Genomic DNA, 13,183 nt, shown 5'->3' with positions numbered 1-13,183 from the left:
AAAGCAATCATCATAGCACTCTTTGTTTCATGCTTTTCATTTATGCTCAGCCATGCACGACATCTAGTTCCAATATTTCCACCGTTCCCTCATTTCATTTTTATTTTTATTTTCCTCCATCTACAACTGTCAACTGTGGCTTCGGATGTCGAACGTGGCTACATGGTGGCGCCAATGCAACCCACACACGCCAAGGTAAAACAAAAAGTCAAAGGTGAACATTGCAGCCCACAATCGACCGGTACACCCACATTGTCTACATTGCTCCAAGCGGTGTGTAGAAATCGGCGGACTCAATTACGAAATGGACTGAATAATTTCTCCCACCAAGGCTTGCCAAAGACGTTCAGGGGATGTGATGCATGTACACAAAAACAGAAATGTACCTGCGAGTGCACCGAATGGTTGCGTGACAGGAACCAATATACTTAACCCAACGACCCTAGCCAAGGATCGGGAGCTTTTCCAATGCTTTCGTTTATATTTAGTGTTTGTGTTAGTGATTATCCTTATTTTGTTTATTTAAATTAATATGCTCCATTAACAGTGGCAATTTACAAGTCTGAAGCCAGTATTCAAGGATTTATTTTCATTCCAACTAATGTAACTTAGTTGAAAATAAAAACCTATTGAAGCACATACCTCGCCTCATACAATGAAAATCTTGATAATTTGCTGGACTCTTAATAAATGGATTAGAAATGCTACATAGAGTTTGTCCGATTTTGGCAACACGTCCCAATGTATTTAATGAGTGGGCTTTGTGGTCGTACGGTTAGTGGCGTCCCTCGATCGTTGGTCAAGCGTTTTGTGTGTGTCATGAAGTGAGGGTTGAACTCCTGCTCCAGCAGGTGGAACTTTTCGTAAAAAGGAAATTTCTCTACTTGTCTACTGGGTGCTGTGTGATGTCCGTTGTCTACTGTTTTAAGTGTTCAGTATGTGCAACTTCAATTATATTTTTAATATTTTTGTGCTCTACACATAAAATCCTCAACCTCTATTTAATATATTATATTTAGCCCTGTATAACCCTTTGTCTGTATCTCGGGGAATATTTGACCCCAGGGCACCTTGACAAGATACAACGTTGTCAGACGTATGTTGGCAGATGATGCCTGTTTGAGCCCTGACCAGAAATTCATACTGCGATATCTCAATGACGTTTCAATGGATTTTTGAACTTTAGTGCTCTTAAGTTAAAAGTATTGAAAACAAATGCAATCTTGTATTCCTGCACAGCTTTGCTCAAGGAAGTAATATCCTACATAGTGAAGTTCTCTTAATATAAACACCACTTCATGAGCACATTTTAAAAATTAACGCTCACCACAAGAAATCCACCCCTTCAATTTGTGTATAGATTTAACTTCAAGTACACTAAACTCACTTTGAAAAACATTTTAAAGTTTACAAATCTATTGAACTATCGTTGAGATACATCAATTTGAATATGGGGTAAAATTGACCTCAGGTTACAGATAAAGTAACCTTTTTTTTTGCACAGACGAAGGGTCAATATAATAAAGCATTGAATTTTGAGACAATTGACAAAGTCAGAGCGATATTGCCGGTGGTTGGCTCAGTGGGTTCTCGTGTGTCCCATGTACGATATAGTCTGGTTGTGTAGTCACTATTGTTTGGCCATATGGGTGATAGATACGTAACGGTTGTGAAGTAATAGTGCGGAGTATCTTACGCATTGAAAACCGCTACAAGGGAAGTTTGGAACGGTTCAGATGGGCTAGGAGTGATAGTTTTACGCTTAGGGAGTATTCTTTTTTGAGTTCTTCTCTTATTTATAACATTCTAATTACTTTCATGTGTTATGGCTGACTTTTGAAGGTTTAATAAAATTTTGAAAATATAACTAATGGAAACATGGCGCACAGCACCATGGGACAACGCATACAACTTAACCCTAAATTGTTCTATTTTCCTGCTCAAATTTCATGTACGAACCGATAATGAAATTGGGACAGCCAGAAACGGAATAGTAGAAAAAACATTAATGAAGGACCTCATACTAATTCAAATCAAACAAGAAGAAGGCAGAGGAGTGGAACTGGTTGGAATCAGATAATATACCGGGAAACTCCCGAAGGATCGGACGAAAAGGAGAACCGTAAGTAGGACATCGATCATAATGAGGTGTGTGCACGCATTTGTATAAATTCAGACTCCTTTTCAACACTCTATTTTAATACACTATCGCCCCTATCACTTCTTACCTTTTAAGCGAAGACAACAAATCAAAAAGACTGGCAACTCTTCCATTTTCTCATTCGAACGCTATTATACAGGTCAATCGCGTCATCTGCCGCTCAAAGGTAAATGCTTCGAACGAATTTGATAGCAAAGATTACATCCTCAGACGAAGGGTTTGGTATTTGCTCATTTTTCTATGCGTTGCTTCAACCTTCACTCAAGCGCAGCGCTACTGTATCTGTCGCTTTGGAGGCGAACCAGCCCAAGGCTGAAAGCCTCCCTAATAAAGTTAAATAATAATAATAATATCTGTCGCGGCAAAGTTTCCAGTCTTCTTGATTTGTTGTCTTCGCTTTTAAGTGTCAAGTGGCATTCCATGACCTTCACTATATATTTAGATACATATAATTCAATCGCAGCACACACCTCATAGAGATCACAAAGGTGAGTTTGGTAGCAGTAGTATTTAAACCATGCATAGCGATAACTTAATGTACCAGATCCTGGACGGACACTTGCGCCTACCAAAGGGAGGACCCGGATACGACCACCCATGTGAGTCTAGAGTGTCGCACGAGCTCACGAGTGCAACGAGAAGGATAGTATGTGTATAGACCTGGGGGTTGGTACCTAGATACGCCGACTTTGCGGAAGGCATGGCTTATGTACTGAACAATTATAATTACAATTACAATTTTTTTTTCCAAAATCCATTGAGACTAAAAAACTAATACTAAAAATTATTATTCATATATAAGATAAGGATTCACGATAAAGCAGAGTTATAAGTTAATTGCCGAAAGTTAACTTAATTGTACAAAATGAAACGAGAGATGGCCTAGCAAAATATATGTTAAATTCACTAAATTCGAACCAAACCCAACTGCCGAAAAACAGTCGACTAAAATTTGGCAATGGTAGTTTTGCAGTTTGGACATAGGTTGTCAAGATCAGATGTATTGATTTGACTATATAACTTTAAATTAACAAAAATTATTTAAATTAGTAAACTTATTTAAAGCCAAATAAGCAACTTTATGGCTAAACAAGATTTTTGACGAAATAAGCTACAACTCAGCTACTCCCGGCAATAACTTTCAGTAGTTTAAACGATGTTCAAGCTACTTAATAAAACATATGATGATACAGTTATGCCTCGATATAACGCAACATAATGTTTCATTTCGTTACGTTATATCGAAGTTACATTATATCAAAAGAATTGTTATTGTTATGTTATTGAAAAAACCAAAGGTGTTTATAACTACATGAGGGAATCACGAATGCCAGTTTTGGTTTCACTTAGTAGTAAAATTGAACAGTTCGCGTTTGGCTTTCAACGTTAGCAGTTCAGCTCGAGCCGTGCTCTGCGTGAGCATTTTTTTTTTCCGTTGCTTGCTGCGTGCTGGATTTCCGCCTTGCGTTTCAAATGTTGTCGTCGTCGTGTTTGTGCGTTGAGCTTGTGTTTCAGAAATGCAATCGAAGTGTGCCGTGGCCGCTATTATATGCGTTTTGTTTACGGTCAGTGGAGTTGCCAGTTGGTCGCGAGTTTATTCGGCCGGTAAAGAGCTGGCGCTGTTTATTCCAGACTATGCAGTATGCACTCGTGAACTAATGACGTTGTGTTGCGAGTGATTGGTGATGAAAAGTGGTCGCAGGAAATGACAACTCCCTGTCTTTAACATTTCGTGAATATAGGGTGGGCTCTTCTCCCCCACTCATTGAAACATCCTTGTGTTGGATGGCCTGTATTTTGTCCGGTTATACCGCTTGTTGGAAGGAGATTCTCATTTATCCGGTTGACCGGTTGTTGGAAGGAAATTCTCATTTATCCTGTGGATGTACGTGGGCGATGTTGCCCACGGATTCGCCCAAACCGTGTTTGTCCCTTCATACAATGGCAGGTTGAGTACAGTTAGAGGTTATTAAACATGATCAACTCGAACACCGAGGATAGTCGACAGTCTACCGACAGTAGTCTAACTACAGTTCCATATCATCGTCATCAGTAGTGTAATTAAATTTATCTGCCCAAATTTTGAAAAAATCTCATGAATTACGAATATTCGGATATTTCGTGGCCAAGTAGTTAATTACAATGCGCATTTTTTTTTTAAATAGAGTCATTATATTTTATCATCCTCTATACCAGTTTCCGTGGAAATATACTGATTTAATGTAAATATTTTTCTAAAGTTACCTTACATCGAAGCAAAAGTTCTATTATATCGACGTTTCATTATATCTAGTTTCGTTATATCAAGGTTTCATTACATCGAGGTACGACTGTTGTAATATAAAGGGTGGAACGGTCAAAAATTGGTCAACTGAAATTTGGCAATTTTTTTTTAATCGTGCATTTAGAAAACATGAACACCCCTCATTTATACGCAAAGACCTACAAATATTGCCACTATTTTGTGTTTGCCATTTTCCATTCAATTGTCAAAATGGCGTCAAAGCAAGAGGAACAGCGTATCAAAATTTTGCTCGTGCATAAGCAGAATCCAAATTATTCCCAAGCATATTGATTGCGTCAGAAATTTTATTGCGTTATAATGAACGATGGAATGTACGTCAAAGTGGATTTCAAGCAGCTCCCAGGCTAAGAATTTACACGGCTACCGGAAAAGGAAAGGTTCAAGATAAGTTTAAGCAGAAAAAGTTGTCAAAGTTCCCGAAAAAATACAGAAAACTTGCACCTGTGGGCTGAAAAGCGAAATTCTCGTGACAATTGACATTGTCAACCAAGATATGTATGAAAAGAAATGTTTGCAAAAACGATTGTTGCCTTTTTTTGAAGAAAAACAGTTGATCCGTGCTGTTTTGGCCAGACCTCGCTTCCTGTCACTACGAGAAATGGCTCAGGAACGGTATACCGCCAACAACATGCAAGTCGTACCCAAGAACACAAACCCTTCAAGCTACAAGCTAACACAAACCGGAGCTGCACCCAATTGAAAAATATTGGGCATTCGTTAAGCGGAACCTCAAGAAAGCTCAGAAAGCATTTGGAAATAAGAAACAGTTCAAAGCAAATTGACGTTCAGCATCAAATAAGGTTGATACAACAGCGGTACAGCCCGACAGTTTTCATTTGGAAAATCGGAAGCCTAATCAAATAATTTTCCTGTATTTTGAAGTCATTCAACTTCAAAAGAAATAAAATTTGATCATTTATACAATAACATATTCAGTGTGCGCTTAATCATGATTGACCAATTTTTAACCGTTACACCCTTTAATAACGCCAAAGTTATGAAATATTTAATCACCATAGCAAGTGAATAAAAATGCAATCTATGAAATACTACTAGAACTTCAAGATGTAAGCTTTTGTTTATAATCTAAACATCTAAATTAAACGAAAGATTGTTCCATTAAGTTAATGTTTTATTTGATAATTATATTAGTCTAGTAATCTATCAGAATTAACCTAAATTGCAGTTATTGTATCAAATCTTGTCCTTAAAAAGTTAAGGAGTATATCCGAAGCACGAACGCACTATTGAATTATGACTACGAGATTGTTTTTGTTGCTCCATTCAATAATAAAAGTACAAAATTTATTATATATAAATCAAATTAAAAATAATCCAAGTTTCAATACATCATTCACAGTTTTGAAATTAGGCGACATCAGTTTCCAAAAAATAAGCATCAATTTTCGTAATTCAAAGTTCAGTTCGTATTTTATTCAAAATGAGGTATCAAATCAAGTTGAATCGGTTTGCGATGTTCATAAAGATATTTAACATAATCTTCTCAATTAGCGGCGCCGATGGTGTAGTGGTAAGCGTGATTACTTCTCACCCCAGCAGGCCTGGGTTCAATCCCAGTCGGCGCCGCCGGGATGTTCTGAGGCATAACATCTCTGATCACGTCTTCCTTCGGATGGGAAGTAAAGCCGTTGGTCCCCGGTTCATGAGTTGATGGGTTGATAGGTAGGGTCCAGGTGTGGGAGCCGCCTCCCTGGCGTCGGTAGCATTGGTGCCCAGCACGGAAAACAAGATCGACGGAAAACAAACCAAAGGAAAAAAAAAATAATCTTCTCAATCTAAGTTCTAGGTTTTTTAAACATTGAGCGATTTATTTTTATTTTTGGTAAGCAAATGAATAATTTTGTACAGTTCTGCGCTCTCTAATCCGTCAGAGCTACGCAATATACCTGGACTTGGTCCGATGGCATAACATCCACGTCGGCAGTTATGACATAATCATTAGCTAATTGATATTTTTCCGCTCTCATACGCTCTCAATATCAGGCGCGGTCGGCGCTGGTACTGCCAAGTTTGATATCACCAGTTTTTACACATTGATGATCAATCCTGATTCCAAGCATCGTCTACTGGTTCTCTGTGTAATTACAGCTGATCTGGCAATAACAGGGTAGCATCCGTGGGCGGTCAATCATGCTTAATATCACGCGTAATATTGGAGAAAAATATCATGCTTGATATTGATTTTACAAGCTCTTTTGATACCTATTGCGAGACTATTCACAACGTGTAAAGTTGAAGCTTTGAGTTCAATCAAGGCAACAATGATTCCGTTGCACCCAGCCCAGTGGCAGGCGCGTAGGCAACATGTTATACCGTGACAGCGGGCCAGCACAGCAAAATAAATGATTTGAGCCCGGGACATGCTGCCTACTGTCAAACGCTGCTGTTGGTATAGGCCTTGTCACTGGCCTGGTTGCACCTCGTTTTCTTAGAAAGAAGAGGTAGGGTAGAAAGGTAGAAAACTACTAAGGCCTAATCGCCCATTTTGGGCCTATCGAGCAGAAAACTTCAAATAAATCCATGATTTCAGAGTTAACAAGTCAATTATGCGTTTGGTACGATACTTTAGTTAATTAGCTACGGAACGAAGTCAATGAGAACGCATGATATGAAGGTTTGCACCCATTATTTCCAAAAATAAAAGAAGTGCTCCGACCGAATCATGTTTTATCTTCATCCGATAGGCCGAAGTGAATTAATTGGCATTTCAATGGCGTTTCAATGCGTTAGGCCGAGTTTAGAATCCGTAGGAGTTTGGCGTCAAGAAGCAATGTTAGATTTTTGACACTATCTCAACGATTGGTTTCTCTTTATCAAATCTCAAAGTACATACGGAAAGGTAAATAAATATGGAAGCCATCAGTAATAATAACATTCCGTTTGGTGCTAAACTGCGCTAGATTAAGAAAGACTAAGTGCGAGTTGTGCTTATTAGGCCTGAAATGGAGTAGTTAACCCTATAATAATGCTATCTCTTTTTTCTCTTCACCGATGCAGACACGTAGCGGCTGCTGTTATCCGTTAATGGGGTGTTTACATCTGTGCGGATTTACTCGCGCTAGTGTACTCGCCAACTAGCACGAATTTCAGTTGCTCCTGAAATGTCATGCTGGTAGACGCTGATGGCCTGTTAACATTATGCTAATGAGCTTTTTTGCCAGCAGCTAGCTCATTAGCGCTAGTGAAATAGCATAAGTGTAAACACCCCATAAGGAAGTTTCGGTTGCATTCGGATGTAAAGCCAAAATCATGAAACTCAATCTCACCACAGCTTGGTGTGATTTGCAGCTGGAGAGTTTAGTTTCAGCTTGATATTCTGAGCTGCGATATCACAGCTTGCAGTTGTTTGGTTAGATTTGATTTTTTTTTTCATATTTTTCCAACACTGCACGTCGGTATGGTTTCCACCTCGTCCTCATTGTGAACCGTGATAAGTATGAAATGGTCAAATTTAGTATTAAGCAGGGTTGTGAATTCGGATGAAAATCAATCGACTCTGATTCCAACTACAATTTAATCAAATACAATTACTTAAAAATATTCCGGAAGAAAGATAGAATTCCTGCACATTTAAGTTATCTTTAACAAAATATGTCGTCTATTCTAACAAAACTGGTTACAAACTGGTTGCTGAAACTGAACCCTTATAATTTCGACATTTGTCATAGTTTCCAGTAAAATACTACACAGTTCGAATAAGTAGAGCAAATTTCTATGTGATATAATGCACACAAATGGAGCGTCACATATCATATAAGTTTACATTATAAATCGTGTATGTGAGTCATTTCATGAAAAGTTGCAAAAACCCAAATTTGTAAACAACATTGCTTACAAGTTGCTCCTTTCCTCGAAATGAAATACAAGTTTACGTGAATGAATGATTACATCACAATTAAAAATCAGAAATTTTTTGCCAACGACTTTACTTCCCTGATCAAAGATGGCGGCGCCGACTGGGATTGAAACCAGGTCTGTTGGGGTGAGAAGTAATCACGCTTACCACTACACCACCGGCGCCACTATAAACAAAGTTTGCCCCATCTTAATGCCCATCCCTATAAAATGATTATAATTTTTAAAAGGAAACTGACAACATTTCTAAAGAAACAGTTTACCACTTTTAGCTAAATTAATCACAATTTTTCTTCAATTTCAGCCAAATGGACACAGCTTTAGTAAGCACCGATCATAATTTTCAAATAGATTGTCTTTTTTTATTAATTCTTTATTCTTGTGCACTATAAAATACATCTTAAAACTATAGTCAAAAGGTACAGCACAATAAACACTTTATCTTCCGCTATCCAATAAGCCTGCTCCATCAGAACGGAAGTCGCTTCCAGTGATTTCATTGTATGGCAGTATCGCCAACGGAGGGCAAAGCACTTCCATTGCAGCAATGGACGCAAAACGTGGTCAGCACTCACACACTTACCACGAAACGGTTGATTTCCAAAGTCGACGACGCATCGACCGAAAGAACTGCTGATGAAGAACAATGAGGAGGACCACACAATGGCTGCTGCCGAGTAAACAGACGATCGCGTGACACACATCGAGAATGGCCTGCTTCTGTCGACAGCCGATTGAACACTAGACTGATGCAAAATTTGAAATTTTCGCTCCACAGTGCTTAAACGGTTCCAAATTGGGTCCTGCTAGTTTCTTACTAAAGTAGCCTTCCAAAATTTGAACTACTTTAGTAAGAAACATAAGATACATAACATTCGAAGGAAATGATCCAAACTTTCAAATAAAAACAGTGTAAACATAATTGGTCTGAACAATGCCATTTATATTTTTTCCGAAAACCGAACCGAACTTTTAATCAAATTTACCAAGGTGCTTTTAAATATTTTTTGAAGATTAACAGTAAATTCTGTAGCATTTCTTGTTTTATTGCACTCTATTAGTGGTTATTGAGATCAATTTTATAAATCCGTCAATAAAATTAATAGCTCCAGCACAACCTTTTGATAACCGCTATAAGATCGTCTTCCAGCTTAGTGGACCACCCTTAATAAGGTTAATAAAGCATGTTTGAGAATCACAATAAAGCTGTCTTAAAACCTTTTGTAAGAAAGACCCATACTCTACAAAAGGTTCTCATAGCCTCTTTTGGAGTAATATTGTATTAAAGCAGTTTTATTACGCTTTGGTGAAAATCAGTTATATTTCTTTTTTTTCCTTTGGTTTGTTTTTCCCGTCGATCTTGTTTTCCGTGCTGAGCACCAATGCTACCGACGTGCCAGGAAGGCAGCTCCCACACCTGGACCCTACCTATCGACCCATCAACTCATGAACCGGGGACCAACGGCTTTACTTCCCATCCGAAGAAAGGCGTGATCAGAGATGTTATGCCTCAGAACATCCCGACGGCGCCGACTGGGATTGAACCCAGGCCTGCTGGGGTGAGAGGTAAAAATCAGTTATAAATCCAATTTATTTTTTATTGCTTCAAAGCAACCGCCATAAATTAGCTTGTTGTTGTTCTGTTCTGCTGAAACTTTTTTTTTCCATATGGAAATCTTTAGCGGTAAAAATAGGTTTGAGTGTTGGTGTCAAGATCACCATGCAATTAATTTTGTTTCATGGCGACATTAGTGAAAATTTTAAAGAAAATATTTAACTTTTTAGAAGTTCCAAAACATTTGCGCTTGAAATTTTATCGTGTATATTGGAATAATATGAGCCTCCAAAATAATTCAAGTTAACAAAAAATATTATTTCAGGAATCAAATGAATTTGATGGAATCATCTCAATTTTACAGAAAATAGATCTCAAGTTGGCAAGTTGACGTAGATATCATCCTCCGACTCCAGATAATTATATATTTCCTCTTCAGGAGTCATTTTTGATGTAACAATGTGTCCATTCGAAGTGAAGATGGTTCAGTTTTTTCACAGCTTCCTTTGTGACATCCACAGATTTTTTTTTCTTTATTGGAGTTATTCACGAAGGTTTGCGGCTGACTGTAGCAAATAAACGGGCTCATGCAAACAATTTCGTTGATTTTATTTGCGCTACGCTTGGAAGTACCGGAAAGTTTTGTTTATTTTCTATGTAGTAAAAATAAACCGCCCATTTACACTTCTGAAATAACTGTTTCAACTAGATTTATTGCGCTTACTTATAAAGCAATATAAGGATTTATTTTTGGGTTTTATAAGGGCAATTCATATTGTTTTTTATTCTTCAAGGTAATCATAAAACCTTTCATAAGCGAAAATAGCATAAGCATCAGTTGGTTTTTTATAAGCTTTATATGGGTTTTGTAGATAGCTATAAGAATGTTCGATGACTTGCATTGTATATGACCGTCATAAAGCTGTAGGTAATGGTTGCAACTGCAATAAAACCTTTATAAATTTGAATATAGCCAAGCAACACTAGATTTGTTACTTGGGATATCAATATCCGAGTTAGAGAGATCTCTTGAAAATCGTGATAGGAAGAGTTTACTGCATTAATAAATTTGTGATAGTTTTAACACAGACAAACAGACGTAACTCTTCATTGTGTATCTTCGTTTATGCATTTAACGGTTGATTTGAATATTATCAGTTCCGCGAACTACTCGCCGCAGCGCTGGCATCAGATCACTTTGACGTTTCTATACATTCTATAGAACTTTTATGCAATATTGTTTACGAGTTAGCGAGCAAGCTTGTTTTCCGCGAGAAGCCAGAGAGATGTCGTTACTGAGGTTATATGTTTTGAGATACTATGTTTTCAAGAACAAGTTTTTCAAAGAGTTACGTCTGTTTGTCTGTGGTTTTAATTTTTCAAACCTCCCTTTGACTGGCAAATAATTCATTTTCCACTTTAAATAATGCAGTAATATATTTTTAAAGAATTTCTGGGAAATAATTTTAAAAATCTGAATGTTTGTATTTCCTTTCTCTAATATTGTATGTTCTTGACTCACTTGCCAATAAAGCTGGGATATATTTGTTATGTATCCTGTAAAAAGTGTTCATTTGGAAAAAAAAGTAAAAATTGTACATCATGCCAACGTGAAACTTAAAATTTTTATAAATAAGAACTTTGAAAGCATTACGTTTTAATCTGTAGTATGAGGAAGTTTTTTTTTATTTTTGCCATTTTATCGATAATTGCCTGGATTTTGCTCGCCTTGTATCCGTTAATCCTTGCAGTTGAAGATTGACTCCAATTCCCTAACCTTTCCCGTTTCGCTGCGTGGAAGAGTCTGTATCCGAAGAATCTTTTTTGCTGGAATGAATGTTTTGAAGCAGGATGCTGCGGACTCACTCATTGTGTTTCTCAACTGGGAGCCAGTGTAAACTGCCAAATGGGAACTAAACATCCCGGTATCATAAATGTGGCAACACTTCTTATCTACAGTCATGTATTGCCATCTCATAGAAATTTAACCTTAATTTGTCATAACACATTATTAATTGTAAGCTCAAAGGCAGAGTGCCTCAGTCATGAAAGCAAAACAACCAATGCAATAAAACATATTTTGGCGAAACAAGTATGCAAATAATCTTTATTGGAGTCATGGGGGCTCGAACACTCCTGGCTTAGAGCTTTTGGTGGGAATAAACTGAGGAAGAGCAAAACGATTTCATACTTGAGAAATTTGTCAAGCAGTTTACATTGGTTTGCAAAGTAAAATCGTTTGAGCCCGCAGTTCCCAGGGTGGATGTATAGAGGATAACTCTTTTGGTGGTTGTTGGTCTTCGGTACACGACCATTCACTAAGTTATGTACTGAGTTAATTTGTAGTGCTATCTCTTTTCTCCCTGAGAAATATTATTCAGATATCATAAAAACTAGCCCTTCTCAGAGCTCTTCAGTGAAACATGTACCTAGGTAGGACACTGAGGAATGCTGGATATTGTAGACAAAATCCGCGTATCTGTCAAGGATATGCAATTAAGGTAGAGGAATCAAATCGAAATTACTAATCCTTCTCCCTTTCTTTATACAGGTATATTCAACTATAGACGCCTATATTCATCAGGATTCATTATAAATTCTAGTGATGGTTCAGAAAAAAATACGTTGTTTATGGTATGTTTAAGGGGGTATTCCCAATCTTTTGCCTTTTTTCGGCCTGTTTTTCAATTAATTTTTTTTCAAGGAAAATGAATAGTAATGCGCCTAACTCTTTGGGATTCTTGTTTATTGAACATTAAAGTTTACAAATAAATTTTTTTCGACATAAAAAAAGACATTATTGACGTCACAAAATGGCGGCAAACAGACCCCTGTTCGCCGCAAACGCCTGGACGGGCGAAGACTTTTCTCTGGAACGGCTTCATCTGAAACAGATTTCGTGATGAAATAATAATCTGCATAAGATTCTCTGGAGCTTCTCCCGTTGGCAGCAAAAAATCTTGATAATTAACAAAATGGCGGCCATATGAAAAAACAGGCGATTTTTAGCCCGCTTTTTTGCAACTTTAAGGTGCTTCAAACAATGTTAAATGCTAATATTTTTGGCTGAAAGTGGGAGAAGCTCCAAAGAATTTAATAAGGAACAAAATGCGCAAAGATTCAAGTCAATATCTCTTATAGTTTCTGAGAAAAATCTTCGCCCGATAAAAAAAATGTGGTTTCGAGAAAAACGCGTTTAAAGTTTTGACTTTAGTTAAAACCATTTGGGGGTTCTTACCATTAGTCAGCTATGCCTGGACACCGAATTCGCTGATCGGAAAACGGC

General features: G+C 37.5%; 1 protein-coding gene across 4 annotated transcripts in view; it reads right to left on the bottom strand.

Moving 5' to 3' along the window:
* Positions 1–13,183, bottom strand: part of LOC135707999 (protein Fe65 homolog) — a 358,036-nt gene that overhangs the window by 247,623 nt on the left and 97,230 nt on the right. The window lies entirely within an intron of this gene.

Source organism: Ochlerotatus camptorhynchus, unplaced genomic scaffold (assembly GCF_037179485.1).
Source record: "Ochlerotatus camptorhynchus isolate MF236.1 unplaced genomic scaffold, CSIRO-AGI_Acam_v1.1 ptg000324l, whole genome shotgun sequence".
NCBI classification, from domain to species: domain Eukaryota; kingdom Metazoa; phylum Arthropoda; class Insecta; order Diptera; family Culicidae; genus Ochlerotatus; species Ochlerotatus camptorhynchus.
This window is presented reverse-complemented; position numbering and strand designations above follow the sequence as displayed.